At 41.2% G+C, this 18168-nt stretch overlaps 1 protein-coding gene across 4 annotated transcripts in view; it reads right to left on the bottom strand.

Moving 5' to 3' along the window:
* LOC138953675 (CSC1-like protein 2) overlaps window positions 1–15594 on the bottom strand; it is a 52618-nt gene extending 37024 nt beyond the window's left edge. Inside the window, exon 1 of one of the 4 annotated variants that reach the window (XM_070325563.1) lies at window positions 15495–15594. The gene's annotated coding sequence lies outside the window, so the exon portion shown is untranslated. The remainder of the gene's footprint in view (window positions 1–15494) is intronic. The other 3 variants (XM_070325561.1, XM_070325562.1, XM_070325564.1) reach the window with 3 other exon arrangements.
* Between the last annotated feature and the right edge of the window lie 2574 nt (window positions 15595–18168).

The following is an 18168-nucleotide window of genomic DNA, read 5'->3' as shown; positions in this document are numbered from 1 at the left end:
AACTTTTAAGTGATCTAAGGGCCTTTTCCCTGAGGTATTATTCCTTTAAGGTTGACTGCCAACTGCGCAGGTAACAAAAAGGACTGAGCTGCAGATAGCAAAGGTCAAGAAGAGTGATCTTCACAATGTTATTTGTCCTGGAAATGTACCACAAAAGGTGTCAAGTGTGACTATCCCAACATAGATATCAAATTGGAAAGTGGATACCTTTACTCTGTGTGGCTCTAAATTACTGCAAGGCAAAAAGACATTCTGAAGCAAAAATGATGACTCAGCATATACTGTGGTGAAGGTGTAATAAATCATTTACCATCCATGACACAAGTGAAAACTTATTTACCTGCTAACCTTACACTTACAGAAGTGTTTTTTCCCCATGTGTGCAATGCAGTGTTTGTGTGTGTATTCAACTTATGTGCTTGTTTTCTGTTGTGATACATCTGAACTTCCAGGCATCTAAAACTTAAAGCAACTTTGTGTAAATTCAATGATTAAAGAAACAAAAATAAATGGAACAATTATCTGTCAGTAACTGTTATCTCCCTAAAAGCATCCGGTAGCTACACTGCAATCTGTTCTTATCAAACATTTGTCTTCACTTCAGTCGTTACAGCTCTCTCAAAATACTCTCAAGAATCATCCGCATACACTGTCTTAAATTCATTAAAATATCATATCAAACTAAGCGGCAAAGCCTGCTAAACATCTTGATGTGTCAATTACCATCAATTTGGAAAAGGCATGTTACAAAAAGTGCATTAACAAATCTATTGCTCCTCTAGAAAAGGGGCTATGCAGCTAAAACTTGTGCTGTCCAGTGAACAAGCCAGAACATGGGTTCTTCAGTGAAGCAGCCCCAACAAAACTTCCCAGGCACAGCACAGTGTGTCTCAAATGGCAGTAAATGAATACCTGAGCCCCATCTACTCAAAGCTGGCCCGAGAGACCCTTAAACCTGGATGGACTACACCGGCTATTGATTCGCCCTAAGCCTCCCTCCTGTATCTGCCAGAGAAGAGTGTCCACCAGCTTTTGCCCGTCCCTCCCCAAAGAGCTGGCCTCTCCACCCACCGCGATTAAGCAAGGCTTCTTTCTGTGAGGGGAAACAGCATCCCTCATCCTGGCATCATGCCTCCCCTTACTCCCATCACGTCCTAACAGCGCCTACAAATTCCAGACCTGTGGGAGTCGTGTCGCAGCGCAGAGATGCCGTGGCTGAGTGCTTAACTTACAGTAATGCACTCATCGCTATCTTTCTTCCTCTGAAGATGGAGTATGTCTAACTATTTAGCGGGGTGATTGACAACAGTTCTGCATGCAATCTTCCTATTTGGATGACAGTTACCTTCTTTGTACCGAGGGGCCCTGCCCAGTTAATGTTAAGCATGGGTTACGCTCCACAATAACAATTGTCTGTGATGCCATAAAAACTGAAATGTGGAAATCATTATTACCACTGGCATTAATTTAACTCTGCTGCCAGGCATCGCATTAGGTGATACTTTGTGGTATTTTACCAGATTAAATTTGTCTAAACATTCCAGAAAGGAATCGGCAACCCGTGTACTTGACCATTTTGTGTTTCTTTGAGAGATTATTTTTCTTGCAAATTAATTTAATAACCGCATGATTGATTGCCTGGACAGAATATCACTTATCCTGAAAACCATGAGCACCTCAACTCTAAAAAACATCCAAATGTCACACTTTCCACCTAAACTTCAAACATCTCAAGCATCTTTACGAGGACAAGGATACAGACGTAGGCGAGACAGGAAATAGACTCATTATCATTCACGTCTCCCGCCCCACCGGTCTCTGTCAGACCTTCGTTTTGTTCAAGCACACCAGGAACTACTCCCGAAGCTCCCCTGCGTGCCTCCAGTGGTTTCTGGTAAAGATCAACAGTCGCCAAAATGGGAATATTGCATGATCTGTCTTCTCCCTTGTTGCTGCACCACCACTCGCCTGTCTTTTCCTGGTGAGAGCAAACCTTGTTAAGACTGTTCTCCTGAATTTCCCATGGAATTATTAGGTGGTTGGATTTCCCATGGGATTGATAGGTTGGATTTCCCATGAAAATGGTATGAATGCAACCGCCCACTGAGTTTGGATAAAGAAGAAAGCTGAATTTGTTTTGTTTAAAAAAATGTGGCCTGACATCTGGACAATATTATTATGTACTGCTTAGTGTGTACATGGAACTACAAAATGAAATGAGAAATGCTTTTGACTTAACCTTACATCCTTCACTTGTGTACTAATACACACAAACACACACACACACACACACACACACACACACACACACACACACACACACACACACACACACACACACACACACACACACACACACACACAATCATAATAGGAAAAAATCCCCACTGGCCAGTGATCCCAAGGTCCTCTGGTGTTCCTATTTGGTGGACAGCACAGCTCTTTAACAGGGTATTTCAAACACCCCTTTTGGCCCTCCCCCCTCTTAATCATTAATTGAACAGGTACCAAAAGCATCTTCAACTACTATCCCCCCTTAGGCTCAGGGTACTGTTCCAGCAAAAAGCAATTCTGCACACTCCCTCAAGCTATCATTGGGCAAGACTGTCCTCGTTTCCAGCTACACCAACCCCACTATGTATGTATAGCCTACCATTTAAGCTCCTGCCTTAGCTTATATTCTAATCCATAATACCAATTACATCAACCAGAAGGTTCGAAACAGGGAGGATGGGTAGAGGGAGTGAGGTGGGTGAGGCATTCACCATTAATATCGATGCTGACACCACTTGATGGCACCAATTACAGACTGAGATTGCCTGCCAACTGAGTATTTCCTGGCTCCCTTTCTTTGGCAGATAAGGACATTTCTTTTGGTGCTAAAGGGCCGACCAGACTTGGACGCCGTTTTACGGTATATGCGCCGCAGGCCGTTTTATGCGTCGCGCGGAATTTTGCCGAGTGGCCACACATTGACGACTTTTTTCACAACGCGGTATCAGTGGAGCGGAAGCGTCAAGGTCACATAAAGGCAGGAAGGTTCAGTTACATCGACTGACGTCATCGCTCTGGTTTGCTCTGATTGGTCAAATTTCCGCCGTTCTATGTCTGTGTCAGAGAAATTAGAACACGTTCTATTCTTCTGCAAATAACGCTACGCAATCATAACCCGCCGCGGCGCGCCCAGTGGGACCGTTTTGAGCATAAGTCAAATGTGGACAGGGTCGGCCTGGAGTGTCTGGACAGGCCTTTAAGGGATGCTTCTTAGCTCTCTGTTGTGGTTGCTGCTAGTGCTAAGGCTGTTGCTGGTGGTGGTGATGGGATTAGGCATGTGTTCTCTAAGTGATTGCATTTGAAGGAGCAAACACAACTGATCCAAAACTCAGACATGGGAACAAGGACCCATGAACAAGTCTGCAAGGAGTCTGTGGTTCCAAAAAAAAAGAATGCATACATTCTGAGGATGGATCACAAAAATGACTCCAAAATTGTGTTTCGGAGCTAAAAAAAATAAAAAGGTCTGATTTCTGCTAAAAGTCTGATTCTCATTTGTGAAAGCTTATAATGTGTCTCCTCTTCTTTTTCATTTGTCTGGTGTGTACCTTGTTCGTCCTCTTCAAAGACCAATAGATCAAGGTTGTAGTGTCGTTTATTTTTGTCTATAATTAAATGTTCCACAACAACTTATCTTGTTTTTTTAAATTCTGCATTTGAAATACATGTCATAAACTGTGCATATCATGTGAAGTGAAAAATGTCACTCTTGTACACATAAAAAGATTTCTGTTGAAATTTGTTTGCTCTCCTAGAACTACTAGTATTACATGTAACTTTTTTTAGGCTATGCATAGTATCATTTGTGAACACATATTCAGCAATGACGAAATGACGAAAAACAATGTGTTTTTGCACACAAAAGAAAGGTGGGTGTCCCAGTTTTCACACCGACATCAGCATTATGTTCATGTCACACAAAATAATATGCACACGTTTGACCTTGTCTCAGAGTACAGCTACCTTTCAAAGTACCCAACACCGATCCCTCTTTGGTATGCATTTCAGACACTCTTAGTACGACTGTCTAAACTTAGCCGATAATTATGTTTTCCTCGCACGCTCTAGCAGCTTGACACTCAGACTACAGGTAATATATAACCCTAGTCATGGTAAATTTAGTAACCACAGGCTGGTTGCCCCTTCCCCTACAAACATGATGGATATTAGCTGCTACTTTATTGATTTCTACCCACACACAGTGTGACACTGTAACAGCCACAGGTGACTAATGAGTCAAAGCGCCCATGCAGCCAGCAAAAACAATCACTAGTCCTCTATCAAACCCAATGAATGTGTTTGTTTAGGCAGTCAGCTTGCCTGCCCAGTTTCATTCCCTTCATTTACTCTGTGCTTTTGTGTGCCTTACACCCCTTACCACATGTGATGCATAGAAAGCGTTTTTAGGCTGTTTTCATCGACATGGCAACGAATCTGCAACCCTGATAAAAAAAAATAGGGCAGAAATGAAACTAGAGAGCTACTTGAACAATCACACAGGAATTAAGGTTTGTTGAAAACTTATACAGACAATACATATCAGAAGTCCGGTTTGTACCCCCATTTAACTCATTTTCTGCCAGGTACGGATATATCCGTACCCACACATATGGCTCTATCTGACCAGGTACGGATATATCCGTACCCACTCATATGGCTCTATCTGACCAGGTACGGATATATCAGCTCAGACTGTTAGCTTCAGTCGCTTCCTGTAACGTCGATTCAACGCCTGCATTCCAGTGTGTTGATACACAGTTTCTACACAGTTACTACTAACTAGTGACCTGCTGCAGCACAGCTGGTCTCGGCTAAAAAAAACTTGGTCAACATAGGTGGGGTAGAAAGTGTTGAGACCGCCAACAAGCTGAGAAAATCAGGTCTTAAACAGAAGTGAGTCTTAACATGGGGGTAAATCTAAATTAAATCTGAGACTAGCAGCTGGTCTTCAACTGAATCGAGTTGGTGGGTTGGGATAGGGCGCCCTAAATAGGGGGTTCCACTGTATCGGAGAGCGCAAGACATTAAAGATCATTTTTGCTCACAGGAGCAAAGAATTTAGAGTGCAGGAGGTTCAGGCTTAATCAGACATTTAAGATCCTTTTGCTGACAGGAGGGAGCAAAACATTTGGAGTGCAGGAGGTTGACTCAATCAGATTACTGCTACATGCTATTCCTCTGTTAATTATTAAGCTGATCAAAGTATCATAGGATTGCCAATGGCAGTTAATGCGCTCAAAGGTGACAACCAGAGGCTGGGCTGACATTTAGCTTTTACGCTACATTTACTACTGCCAACGCTAGCATGAGGACTCTGATAATCACTCTGTTTATAAAGAATTTTAACATTGTGAAATTCCTGGACCATTTCTCAGTTTGTGTGGATATACTGCACAACCCACCTTTTAAGACCTTCAAAACTCGGAGAAAACCCGGTCTTAAAAATGAGGTGGTCTTAAAATGGGGCTACATTTACAGAGGTTATGAACAGAATATCTGAGAATACAGGGTCTTAAAAGGGATGGAGTCTTAAATCAGGGGTTCTAAAATATGGGGTTGGGGGGGGGGGGGGGGTGGGAGGGTTCCACTGTATATCAGAGAAAAAACAACAGTGGGGAAAACCCTGTCAGAAAGAATTTATTTTTTAACCAAGCAGAAAGCTATCAGCTCTTACTCCCTTTCAATTCATGACCAAAATGAAGGGGACAAAATGTTTCTCAAAACCCCTCCCCCACAATTTCTTTTCCTGGCAAATAAGCCAACACTAAAGTAAGCCATCAATTGATCAAACAACCGACAGCCCATTGCAATCAATACTCTTCTGATTAAATCAGCCGACCAGGCAGCAATTTTACGGCCACCCGCGATAACTACAGTATTCATTTCAGTCTGGCTACAACAACAAAAGTGTACCATAAAATAAAACAAGTCGCGTAAGGCGAAAATAACAACATTTAGTCAAGTAGCTGTCGAACTCACAGAATGAAACTGAACGCAATGCAACGCAGCAAGACCGTATACTCGTAGCATCGTCAGTCCACCGCTCATGGCAAAGGCAGTGAAATTGACAAGAAGAGCGGGGTAGTAGTTGCACTGAGAAGGATAGCACGCTTTTCTGTACCTCTCTTCGTTTTAACTTTCTGAGCGTGTTTTCAATCCAAACATATCATATCTATATGTTTTTGGAAAAAGGAACCGACAAGGAATAAGATGAAAGTGTTTTTAAATTGATTTCGAAATTTTAATTTTGATCATAATTTTTATATTTTTAATTTTCAGAGCTTGTTTTTAATTCAAATATAACATATTTATATGTTTTTGGAATGAGAAAATGATGGAGAATAAGATAAACGTAAATTTGGATCGTTTTATAAAAAAAATAATTTTTTTACAATTTTCAGATTTTTAATGACCAAAGTCATCAATTAATTTTAAGCCACCAAGCTGAAATGCAATACCGAAGTCCGGGCTTCGTCGGAGATTACTTGACCAAAATTTCAACTAATTTGGTTGAAAAATGAGAGCGTGACAGTGCCGCCTCAACTTTCACGAAAAGCCGGATATGACGTCATCAAAGACATTTATCAAAAAAATGAAAAAAACGTCTGAGGATATCATACCCAGGAACTCTCATGTCAAATTTCATAAAGATCGGTCCAGTAGTTTAGTCTGAATTGCTCTACACACACACACGCACAGACAGACACACACACATACACCACAACCCTCGTCTCGATTCCCCCTCTATGTTAAAACATTTAGTCAAAACTTGACTACATGTAAATGTAAAAATTGAACACAGATATCCAGCTTTCAGTCGATACACATAAGAGAAATTAGAATACTACAATGCAGCTCATACCTATTTGTTTAAAATAAAAATCTTAAAACACTGAATCCAAACTAGTCCGCCAATCATACATTACATACAATTACATAGCTGTTGCTATTTTGTGTGACAGATCGAGGTTTTGTCCCTCAATGAATTACAATGTAACCAAAGTGCTTTAGACTTGGTGTGACTTGATCAGTTTCTGCAAGAGCCAGGCTTTGTACTAGTGAAGAAATATTGGTTTGATAACTGGCTAGAGCACTTACTGGATTGTTTTTCTCCCTTCCAGTCTCCTTGAAGCCAGGAAGTTTAGATGCTTGGATGCGAATGTTGCAAGAAAAATACTGTCCGAAATATCAAAATATCAGAAAAAAATCTAACCTTCATTTAGCCAGAACACCAGTGAAGACACAGTAGTTGCGCATAAGGAACACAGACACATTGCAAATAATATACTGCACATTACTAACATTTCCAGATAGAAATTTCACAGCAAAATTGTCAGCAAGATAAGATTAACTGATGCCTTCCTGCTATAGTGGTCACTTGTCCCCAATTACAACAGTCATCTAGGTCAGTCTAACAGGAACACTTTCATAGGCAACTGGCCTAATTATATCTAACTGCCCCACCATGTTGTAACATACATCAACAATGTGACCTGCAAACCACTCAGAATGTGACAGCTAACTTGCGTAAGAACTGAGCCTATTGAGCCAATGAGAAGAAGAAGACTTGTGTAAGAACTGAATGAATGATGATGAATGGACTACATGTACTGTAAATTGTAATTACAACAATGCAATAATTTAATAAGAACTTTCTTCTGAGACAAGCTCTGCTTTTCAAGAGAAACTGTTACAAACACGCTGTAAAAGCATTCTCCTTTCTCTCAGAGTTGCACATAACAAATTACATCACATCAAGTATTACGATTCAGCATACCAAAAAGTGTAGCTCTGACTCAAGCTCAGAATCATGAGGTAGTCATATCTTACAGGTCAACCTGAAATGCACTGTAACAACTGAGAGGGCCAACAGTGTCCATTGCCATTTCATTGAAACTCACATTTGTCTTGCAACTTGATTGGATGGTTCTGCAGTAAATTTCCCAAAGGAACAGAGTTCAGTGATCCATTAACTAGCACTGCCCAACCAAAATCCTCGCGCCCAAGATTCACCCCCCATCGCTCCAACGAAGCAACAAATTAAGAAATTTTTGCTTCAATTTGCAGAATGCAGAAAAACCAAACTCATAGTTTTGCACATGAGCCTATGTCCACAACAACACTTCCAACCTAGATTGAAACACACAGATCAAAACTCAGAACTACCACCCCAAGAGGGCAATGGGGATTGAGGGGAATATTGGCGGATAAAGGAATCTGGGGTGGGGGGCCGAGCTGGAACTGATGCTAATCTGCTCCTGTGCAAACTGCACCCAGCTCTGGTACAAAGTGAATCAAGGAAAAAGAGACTGTAACAGCATTTCCATGTCATTATCTATTTTCAGCCACGCTGTACCAACACTGACGTGTATGTATGGGCTATTAGCTATTTGCGTTGCTGAAGTGGCAAACAGCGCCCCGTTCCGCATGTGTCAACAGTGCCACGTGCACCCCAACAATGCACGATGACAGTCAATCAATCCAGTTTGTCTTCATTAAGCCATATCACTCAACTAATTTATGTGCGCAACATAAGTATACTGAACAATTATTTGTGACACGCCATCTGCACAGTCTGCACAGTGAAGTCAATTAATCAATAATTACTGCCCTGACCAATCCCTTTTAGCCTCCCTTCATTTGGTTGTAACTGTAAGACTGCACTGGCAAAATAACATTTTGATATTCCAGCAAGAATCAATCTAAATTTACTGATAGTTTTTCTTTCTTTCTTTATTTGGTGTTTAACGTCGTTTTCAACCACGAAGGTTATATCGCGACGAGGGAAAGGGGGGAGATGGGATAGGGGAAAGGGGGGGGGGGGGGGGGGGGGAGATGGGATAGAGCCACTTGTTAAGTGTTTCTTGTTCACAAAAGCACTAATCAAAAAATTGCTCCAGGGGCTTGCAACGTAGTACAATATATGACCTTACTGGGAGAATGCAAGTTTCCAGTACAAAGGACTAAACATTTCTTACATACTGCTTGACTAAAATCTTTACAAACATTGACTATATTCTATACAAGAACCACTTAACAAGGGTAAAAGGAGAAACAGAATCCGTTAGTCGCCTCATACGACATGCGGGGTGCAGAGAAATAAGGATGTGGAAAAGAAGACTTTTGGTAAGTGAAATAAAGGTGATGGATCCAGTCAGGTAGAAATAAGACAACAAGAAAAGAATTGGAAAACTGCAGGGAATAGTAGGGAGAGTTTTCTTGGAAGGACTGATAGTTTATGCCACGCTACCTTGCATAAATTCACAGGTCAAATAGGACTATGGAGCTGCCCCTAATGGCTTAGCCGTGAGGGCGTAAAGCTTACATTTACATTTCTGGACTATGGCTTTGCCGTGAGGGCGTAAAGCTTACATTTACATTTCTGGACTATCGAGTTCATTTTCACTTAGGACCACATGCAGTGCTATCAATTAGTTTTCTATGCAGAATTTTTCTCTCTCATAGAAACCACTCAGGGGCCACATGCTAAGTGGTGATATCTTATGTCATGCATACCCTGCATTAATTCACAGGTTAGATAGAACTATGGAGTTACATTTTCACACTGGAGTACACGCAGGGCATACAATTAATGAATTATACTACAGCATTCTATGCAGAATATTTCTCTCTTATAGAAACAACTCATGAGCAATATGCTAGGTGGTGATACCTTGTATCATATCACAGCCTGCATAAATTCAAGAAAGAGAATAATGGTGTACATTTACACACTGGAGTAACGCTTTATAGCATTCTTTGCAGATTTTTTTCTTTCACACAAACCACACAAAAAACACATGCAAAGCAATGGCTTTGCAAAATGCTGTTGTTGTTGTTGTTAAAACTAATACTTTTCTGCAATACATACCAAAGAAACAAAACAAACAAAAATCATTTAATTTTACGAAAGAATAATGATAAGAACTCATACGACAAGCACAACATGTCACTAGACCGACCCAACACACCATAACTGAGTGTATACAAACTTTATTTCTTTCCCAAAAGCAAACTGGCTTGCAAACACAGCAAAACCATACACCCCCATGAATAACAGATCAATGATCCCCTAGCAGATCACACCATCCCATAGGGCACGCTTATAACTTTGCATAAAGTCCAATATGCCGAGTGTGCACACATATATGCACAGTCTTCAGAAGCTGCATAAAAATGAAACAAGCAGCAAAAGCAATAAAACATTGCCCTCAGAAGAACACCAGTACCAGACTACCCACCTGAGTTACGGTAACCATATTGCACACTCAACATATTGTTGCAAACCTGGCAGCTAGACCATACTCTAGAGTCCAGAGAATCCCAGGCAAGTGGGGTGACAAGAAGGCCTTGCAGCTCCGCGCCACACAGCAGGCGTTGAGTGCGTGGCCAGGCAAAAGCCAGTGCCAGAACTCCAGCCTCCAAGACTGGGCCAGTGTGAGGCGGCAAGGTGAGCTGGGTATTGATCCAGGGCCTGGTTGGCAGACCAGCCGCCGGCTACCCAGCCGAATGCCACCATGAATGAAATGTTATGAATATTTTAAGTGCAACCTCCCATACCCTCCTCCCCGACTATACCTTCCTTCAGCCCTTCGCTGTCTACTCTTGCTTCTTGTGTTCATAGTCCTTTCTTTCTTTATCTCTCGCTCTCAAACACACACAGATGGCATGCTTTCTTGGTCTTGCAACTCTTTCTCTAACCTCCTTCACTGATGCTTCTCTTTCAATAGAGATCTATTTTCCATTCATTTTTCCAGTGCTCTCTCTCTCCTCCTCTTGTTGTAAACCTCTCATTTAAATGTTCTCCTCCCTCCCCTTCCATCCTCTCCCCCCCCTACCCCTTTCCTTCCTTCCCCACATGTTTTACATGTATTTGATACCTGTGCACCCTAGAATAACAGCAAAGTCCAGCTTATATAAATTTACTTCTTTAACCCTGAGTGATGAAGGTGTGGAGGAGGCTCGAGAAATGCAGGTTGGGGGAGGAGGGAAGGAAATGTCACTGTCAGTAATTGACATTCTCTCCTCATTCACTAGAAAGGAAGCTTCTTCACATTACTCACGACTCACATATTTTCTCAATACCAAGAGCAAGTATTGTACCGGAATGTACGTATTCTTTCTCACTGGCTTTCCTTTTGAATTCAAATTTACAAAAACATTGTATATTTTCATCCAATAAAAAATCACCTGACTTGGAATGCTTTCTCACAATATTAAATAATGCGCTTTTCAATCTTTTCAACTCTGAATCATTTTAAAGCTCAGAGTCCTCTGGGACAAGAGTGCATGGCTTATCTTTCTTTCTTTATTTGGTGTTTAACATCGTTTTCAACCACGAAGGTTATATCGCGACGGGGGAAGGGAGAAGATGGGATAGAGCCACTTGTTAATTGTTTCTTGTTCACAAAAGCACTAATCAAAAAATTGCTCCAGGGGCTTGCAACGTAGTATAATATATGACCTTACTGGGAGAATGCAAGTTTCCAGTACAAAGGACTTAACATTTCTTACATACTGCTTGACTAAAATCTTTACAAACATTGACTATATTCTATACAAGAAACACTTAACAAGGGTAAAAGGAGAAACAGAATCCGTTAGTCGCCTCTTACGACATGCTGGGGAGCATCGGGTAAATTCTTCCCCCTTACCCGCGGGGGGTAGTGCATGGCTTATAAAATTTGCATCATCTGTTTGTTTGACTGCATGAAATACCAGTAAAATAAAAAGAATAAGTTTGGTTAACTAACTGGATAGTTCAACTCAGACTCAGACCTTTCATGCTGTTCATAAAACTGCAAAGGTCCATTTAAACAATGCCCTTATTCTTGTGTTGTGAGTCACAACAAAGCTGCACCAGGCTGACCAGCTAACAAGAGAAAAGGGTTATGTGAAGGACTGGGGAAGCAACAACTTAGGACAACAGGCGCACTTCTGCTTTTCCTCAGCAACAAAATTAAGCAGCATTCATAACTTCCGTGACCGGCGCAATAGCCAAGTGGATAAGATGTTGACTTCCCCCTCAGAAGGTTGAGTGTTCAAATCCCTGGTGGGTGAAGGGTGGATTTTTTTTCTCCCAGGTCATTAACTTACACGCAGATCTGCTGGTGCCTTTTCATCCTTAGTATGAGACCAATTACACATGGAAATGATCTTATAATCCATGTCAGAGTTCCGTGGGTTTCAAAAACCCAACATTTACAACCATGCATCCCCGAAAACAGGGTATGGTTGCCTCAATGGCGCATTAAAAAATGGTCATACACATTGCAGCCCATGTACTCAGAAGTATTCATAACTAGAGCTGTAAAGTGGAACTAGAAGCAGTAAATTCCCACATAATAATGTTAATGTCTGGACCAGTCAGCACTGTTGTTTCCTCTTGTTCTTCTTTAGGTTTATTTCCCTTCCGCTTCTTGACTGTCCCCTTATAAAGACTTCTTTAAAGTTTTGTTTGTTTCTCTGCTAATTCTTTGTACAATGTATCTGTAACTGTTTTACCACCCTGGTCTCTGTTTCTATCATATTTCAAAATTAATAAAAGCCATCATATGTACCCTATATAATAAAAAACGCTCGCGCTGGACCCGAGTACTCTTCAGACTGGCTCGCTCAATAAATATAAATGTTTGGAATGTCTGTGGTGTGAATGTTTGTTTCTGACCAGAAATGCAGATCTATCTCTGGCCGATTCATAGATTCAACTTACAAACTGCGACCTCATCTGTGATCAGATGGCCAAGCAATGCGTGAAATCTTTTATTCTAAAGCCTTATGGCTCGTTTCGACAAGCATTAAACGGATGAAATTAACCACATGCAGTTTATTCTTCAGAAAAATGCACACAAAAAATGGGTTGGGTTCGGTGATTTGTACATAAACGTCTTCCTCGCGATAGATTCGCTTATTATTTTGTCTTATGAAGCCGTCATCAACACGAACATAATGATTGCAGAAGCAAACTCTGTACCTACACGACCGAGACACAAGACTGATTATTTCACAGCTGCAATGTGAATAGAGAACAAAGACGTTTTGGGTAAGCTTACTCACGTCAGGTCTTCACTGACAAGCTAGGAACAGACGGAAAATTCCGAACAAAAGTAAATGACGTCAAAGTCTCTTTCGCTTTGCGTGTAACTTTGTCATGACGTATTTTTGTGTGACGCGTTCGGCTGTTCTATCAGCTCAATGGCTGCGTGTTGCCCCGCCGGTGTGAACTCCTCCTACGACCAAGTCGTTTTTGTGGTTTATTTCGCATTTAGGTCCCAGGTAACATTATGAAGTTTTAATACGATCAATCGGACCTATTATCAAGTTAGTGTATCAACTTTTGAACGAACTGCGCCCAGTAGTTTCCCAGCAATAAGCTGTTAAGTAGAGAAAGACACACAGACACACAATAATAAAGTCTGCTGAGCCCAAGTACTAGCGTACTCGGGGACAGGCATGTCTTCAAGCGTGTCTGGACCACTCACACAGAATCAGAACAAAGAGAAGACTAAGTTAAAAGCAGAATCTTTAAAGCTTCGCTCAGTAATGATGTGAGTTGAAATTACTTTTATGCATACATTAAATATTGCAATGAATTGATTAACTCTCAAAGATTCACTTAAGTCCCAGCAGTATTTGCACCATGAATCTTATAGCTGGTCATGATCTTTGATACATTTTATAATTTGTTGTCTTGGCCACTAAAGCATTACCAGACGTTATACACACTCTGTCTACTTGCCAAACAATAACTAAACATTGCAGTTTGTTTGTTTGTTTGCTTAACGCCCAGCCGACCACGAAGGGCCATATCAGGGCGGTGCTGCTTTGACAAAACATTGCAGTGCTATTCTGTGTCTGAATGCAATTCAGCCACAAAGTTCTGTTCCAAGCAACAGAACTGTCACAAGAACTGGTGCAGTTCTAGAGGTATTTTTTTCTTGGATTGATCATTAAACAGACACTTTCATAACTTTTTTTTTTATTACTTTCTATCATTTAAATCTACCATGATACTGATAGATACAAATGCTTAAAAAGATAGAGAACAGCTGCAGAGATTTTGATTTTAAGTTTTAACGAAAAAAAAACCACCATCGAATTCATAAGAATGTTCACTAAATCAGGGGTGCCACTGTCTTAAATCAAACTTTAGTAAATGACTTAAATCAGCCTAAAACAGTATTAGTATTACTGTCTGTTTTTCAAGGCAGGCTAGCTATGTCATCCGCCTTTGAGAGGAAAAATAACAATAACAACATCAAAATACTACCCGATTCATTTAAAAATGACAAAAAGTCTTTGAATTGAAATAAACAAGCAGTTGTTACATTTCTTTACTCATCTCCATAACTTATTTCAAATTGACAGTATTCAAGTGATTTCAACACTGATACATACTGTATGTCACTTCTTTTTCTTCGTAATATGCATTCTGCTTATTTTATTTTATTCTGCTTTTGGGTAGGGACTGGTAGGAACAGGTACGTCGAATACACAGTTAAGGATGAATAATTCTTCTTTTTTTGTACCTTTGTCCATTAACAAATACAGTACAAAATAACAACTAAAGGAGAGAAAAAAATGTATTCATTTTCTACTTTATCACATTCACGACAGTCAAACAGACCATGCACTGAAACATAATTTTGTTTACTATTATTATATGTATGCAATGAACACTTCAGCAGAAGCATGTTACTGGAATTCAGGGTTTCATTTACTAGTACGCCCTGCGCCATTGGCGCATTAAATCTGAAAATGTCCCATCGCAATTCCCTTCAGTGGGTCAAAGGGCGCATTGAGATTACATACCACTGCGCCACCAAATGTACACTTTACATCGGATTACACTGACACACACACACACACACGCACACACACAGATAACACGATATAACGGTTAATTCTCAGATGGCACCATATTGCACCATTTTGCATCTTTGGACAAAACGCATACAGGCCTCTAAGGTGCTTCTTGCCTTCGACTATGTCCCATCGGATTTTGGTTGCGGGGGACAAATGTCCCATTGCCCTTTTCTCCCAGGCTAAACCCTGCGAATTAAGTGTTTTGTTTAGTTTTACAAGGACAATGATGGTTTCAACTTTCATCCTACTAGTTCTAGTGTTCCAGAGAACAAAATTTGCATTTCATGCAATTATTGTCAAATTATAAATTACAAAACATGTGTGCCATGAGGAGGCTCAAAAGCCGGTACGTGACTCACAGGCATAACGACCTGAGACAACCAAAGTGAAACTATCCCATCAGCAGCAAGGGCACAGATAATGATCATGAATATATAATAATGCGTCTTCAATATGTACGGGATTCGCTCGTAATTTCAGCTACGGTCAACATTCTGAATACTCTGTATTAGGAAAGAAGAGTCTTAACTAATTGGTTTCATCGATAAGCGTGTGTTAAAACCATGAAAACTCACCAAGAGGCACTCGTTGCACTGTTGTGATTCAGGTTGATGTGGAGAATGAATGACGAAGTCAGGTTTCACAACAAGGAGAGGCTAGTCAAGGTCTACAAATACGGAAGAAATGCCAACAGCAGTTGCCTCCCCTCCAGAAAACCTTTACGCTATGCCGTGGATCATAGATCTATAGGGATATCTATGCGTGGATCTATCATGATCTCTCTCTCTCTCTCTCTCTCTCTCTCTCTCTCTCTCTCTCTCTCTCTCTCTCTCTCTCTCTCTCTCTCTCTTTCACGCACACGTGTATGCCCGTTTGTTATTATGTTGAAGCGGGAAGAGAAGGGGGTGGAAGCGGGGATTGTGATTTCAGTCAGTGTGTCTTCACTGGAGTTCCCTGGTCCGGGGCGGGTGACTACTGGGGGAGGCGGGGGGGGGGGGGGGGGGTGTGTGTGTGTGTGCTGGGTGTGCTCCGAACTTGGAGGGCCGGGAGGTTGAATTTACAAACGGGTGTACATTGCAGCAATCACACCAAAGTATATACCAGTGTCTGGTGCCTTTGGTTCAAGGTCAACTTAAAACCCCAACAGTCAGTTTATCCTTTCTTTGTTAGAACAGTCTCACGGTGAGCGTTTCAAAGACGCCGCCGCTTGCAAAGTCTTTATATTGCAAGTTTTGAAGAAATCAAAGCCACTGTCAGACATAAAACACTGATCAAAATGTGATTCAAGGAACACGTACACCACTTTTTGAATTGTTGCATCGAATTGTTTGCACTCGACACTGATTCACTGACTCAGTGATCACTTTCAACGAGCTAAATCATGTTATTTGCATAAGTCATGGTATTTTTTAAATCTTTTGTTAGATATGCAATACTATACATGTGTATACCATATTTATCGACACAGCTGAACCTGTTTTCTTGCAATAATTTCCAGTAGTCTCACCCATACGGCATATTTCACGGTACTGATCGACTCCTTGCATATATATTTCCTAGACACTCAGTGTCAGTACCACCGTGAGCCGTAAGAATGAGTGTGTATCGTGTTATACTAGAATATATAATCTCTTTATCATACTGTAAACATTTTGTGACTGAAATACTGTATAAGATATGAGTGAATAAACTACACAATTGAATCCGCTTTTTTATTGTCAACTATCTCTAATCCGACATAGAGTTTCAAGTTATGCATATTTTAGAGGTAACGTGATGTAAGCCTTTAAACGCGGGTATTGTATGCATAAGAAAGGGGCGTTGATGATAAACGCGAACTATGTATATTCTTTACGATCACCGTCATAAACGTCTTGCCGTGACTGTTACACCCACGGCCGCGTGTGGACGGTTCAACTCTCTCTCTCTCTCTCTCTCTCTCTCTCTCTCTCGGGCCAAAGAGTATACATTTCTCTCTAGTGTTGGCTCTAGTGTTGGTTCTTAACTCGGGCGGGGACGTAGCTCAGTTGGTAGCGCGCTGGCTTTGTAGCCATCAGCGTGGGTTCGATCCCCACGCCGGTTCCGGCGAGAGATTTATTTCTCGGAGTCAACTTTGTGCAGACTCTCTTCGGTGTCCGAACACCCCCGTGTGCACACATGCGCACGAAAAAATCCCACGTTCACAGCGAAAGTCTCAGGGCTTGAAAAACACGAAGACACGCATGCATCATCTCTCGTCTCTGATTATCATGATCGTATTTCGATACTTTGACGAGACAAACCCAATGCTGGTGTGTCCAAGAAGACAGCCAAAGCGGGCTTGGTCGAATCATCACACCATAGGCCTATCTTCAGCGTATTACCAATACCTGTCCCAATATAGACCAGTTGCTCTAAGAGGACGTTAAACCCTAATAGTCAATCTCTCTCTCTCTCTCTCTCTCTCTCTCTCTCTCTCTCTCTCTCTCCGTCGTCGATGTTGCTACTGTTTTTAGTTTTTTTTTTAATCTGGATCAGCCGGCTACGAGAGACTGAAAAGTCAACAAAATACCAAGCCGTACAATTCACCGACAAATCCCAAACAACAAAACAACCAAAGTATTTTGCTATCGACAACAACAAAAATAAAACTGACGAAACAAGACATATGAAATATCTACAAACGGGCATGGCAGCGAAGACTGATTGAAGGTGGTGAACTTAACTAACACAAACCAAAGACCCTGTTTATGCCGCAGGCCCAATTTATTTCAGTTTGGGGAAAGCAAATCAAAACCAACTGGGCTTGTGATCGGAAGGTCAGTCGCAGGTTCGAATTCGGGCCGGGACGGACACGGGTCAGCTTTATGTGCAGACCCAGAGACGGAAGCCATGTCCCACCCCCGTGTCACGCTGAATACACCTAAACACGCAGACACCTGGGTAGCGCGACTACATTGCTGCTAGCTTTCCACTGGGAGAAAGCGACCCGAATTTCCCAGCGATGGGACAATAAAGTATTGAACATGAAAATGAAAAAAAATGAAAGAAAGCCAAAAAAGCAAAGAAAAAGAAACAATAAATGTATCGGCCTATGTATAATAAACAACTCGAATACTAAAGGAAAAACAACGGTTTCTTCACAATGCCCGACTTTATTTGTGTCCTATTAATTGTTGCAGTAATAACGGTTTTTTGCTTGTTTGTTTGTTTGTTTTGTTTGTTTTGTTTTGGTTTGTTTCTTTGTTTGTTTGTTTGTTGGTTGGTTGG

This window comes from Littorina saxatilis, linkage group LG17 (assembly GCF_037325665.1).
Source record: "Littorina saxatilis isolate snail1 linkage group LG17, US_GU_Lsax_2.0, whole genome shotgun sequence".
NCBI lineage: Eukaryota > Metazoa > Mollusca > Gastropoda > Littorinimorpha > Littorinidae > Littorina > Littorina saxatilis.
The sequence above is the reverse complement of the archived record's forward strand: the minus strand, read 5'-3'. Positions and strand labels throughout refer to the sequence as shown.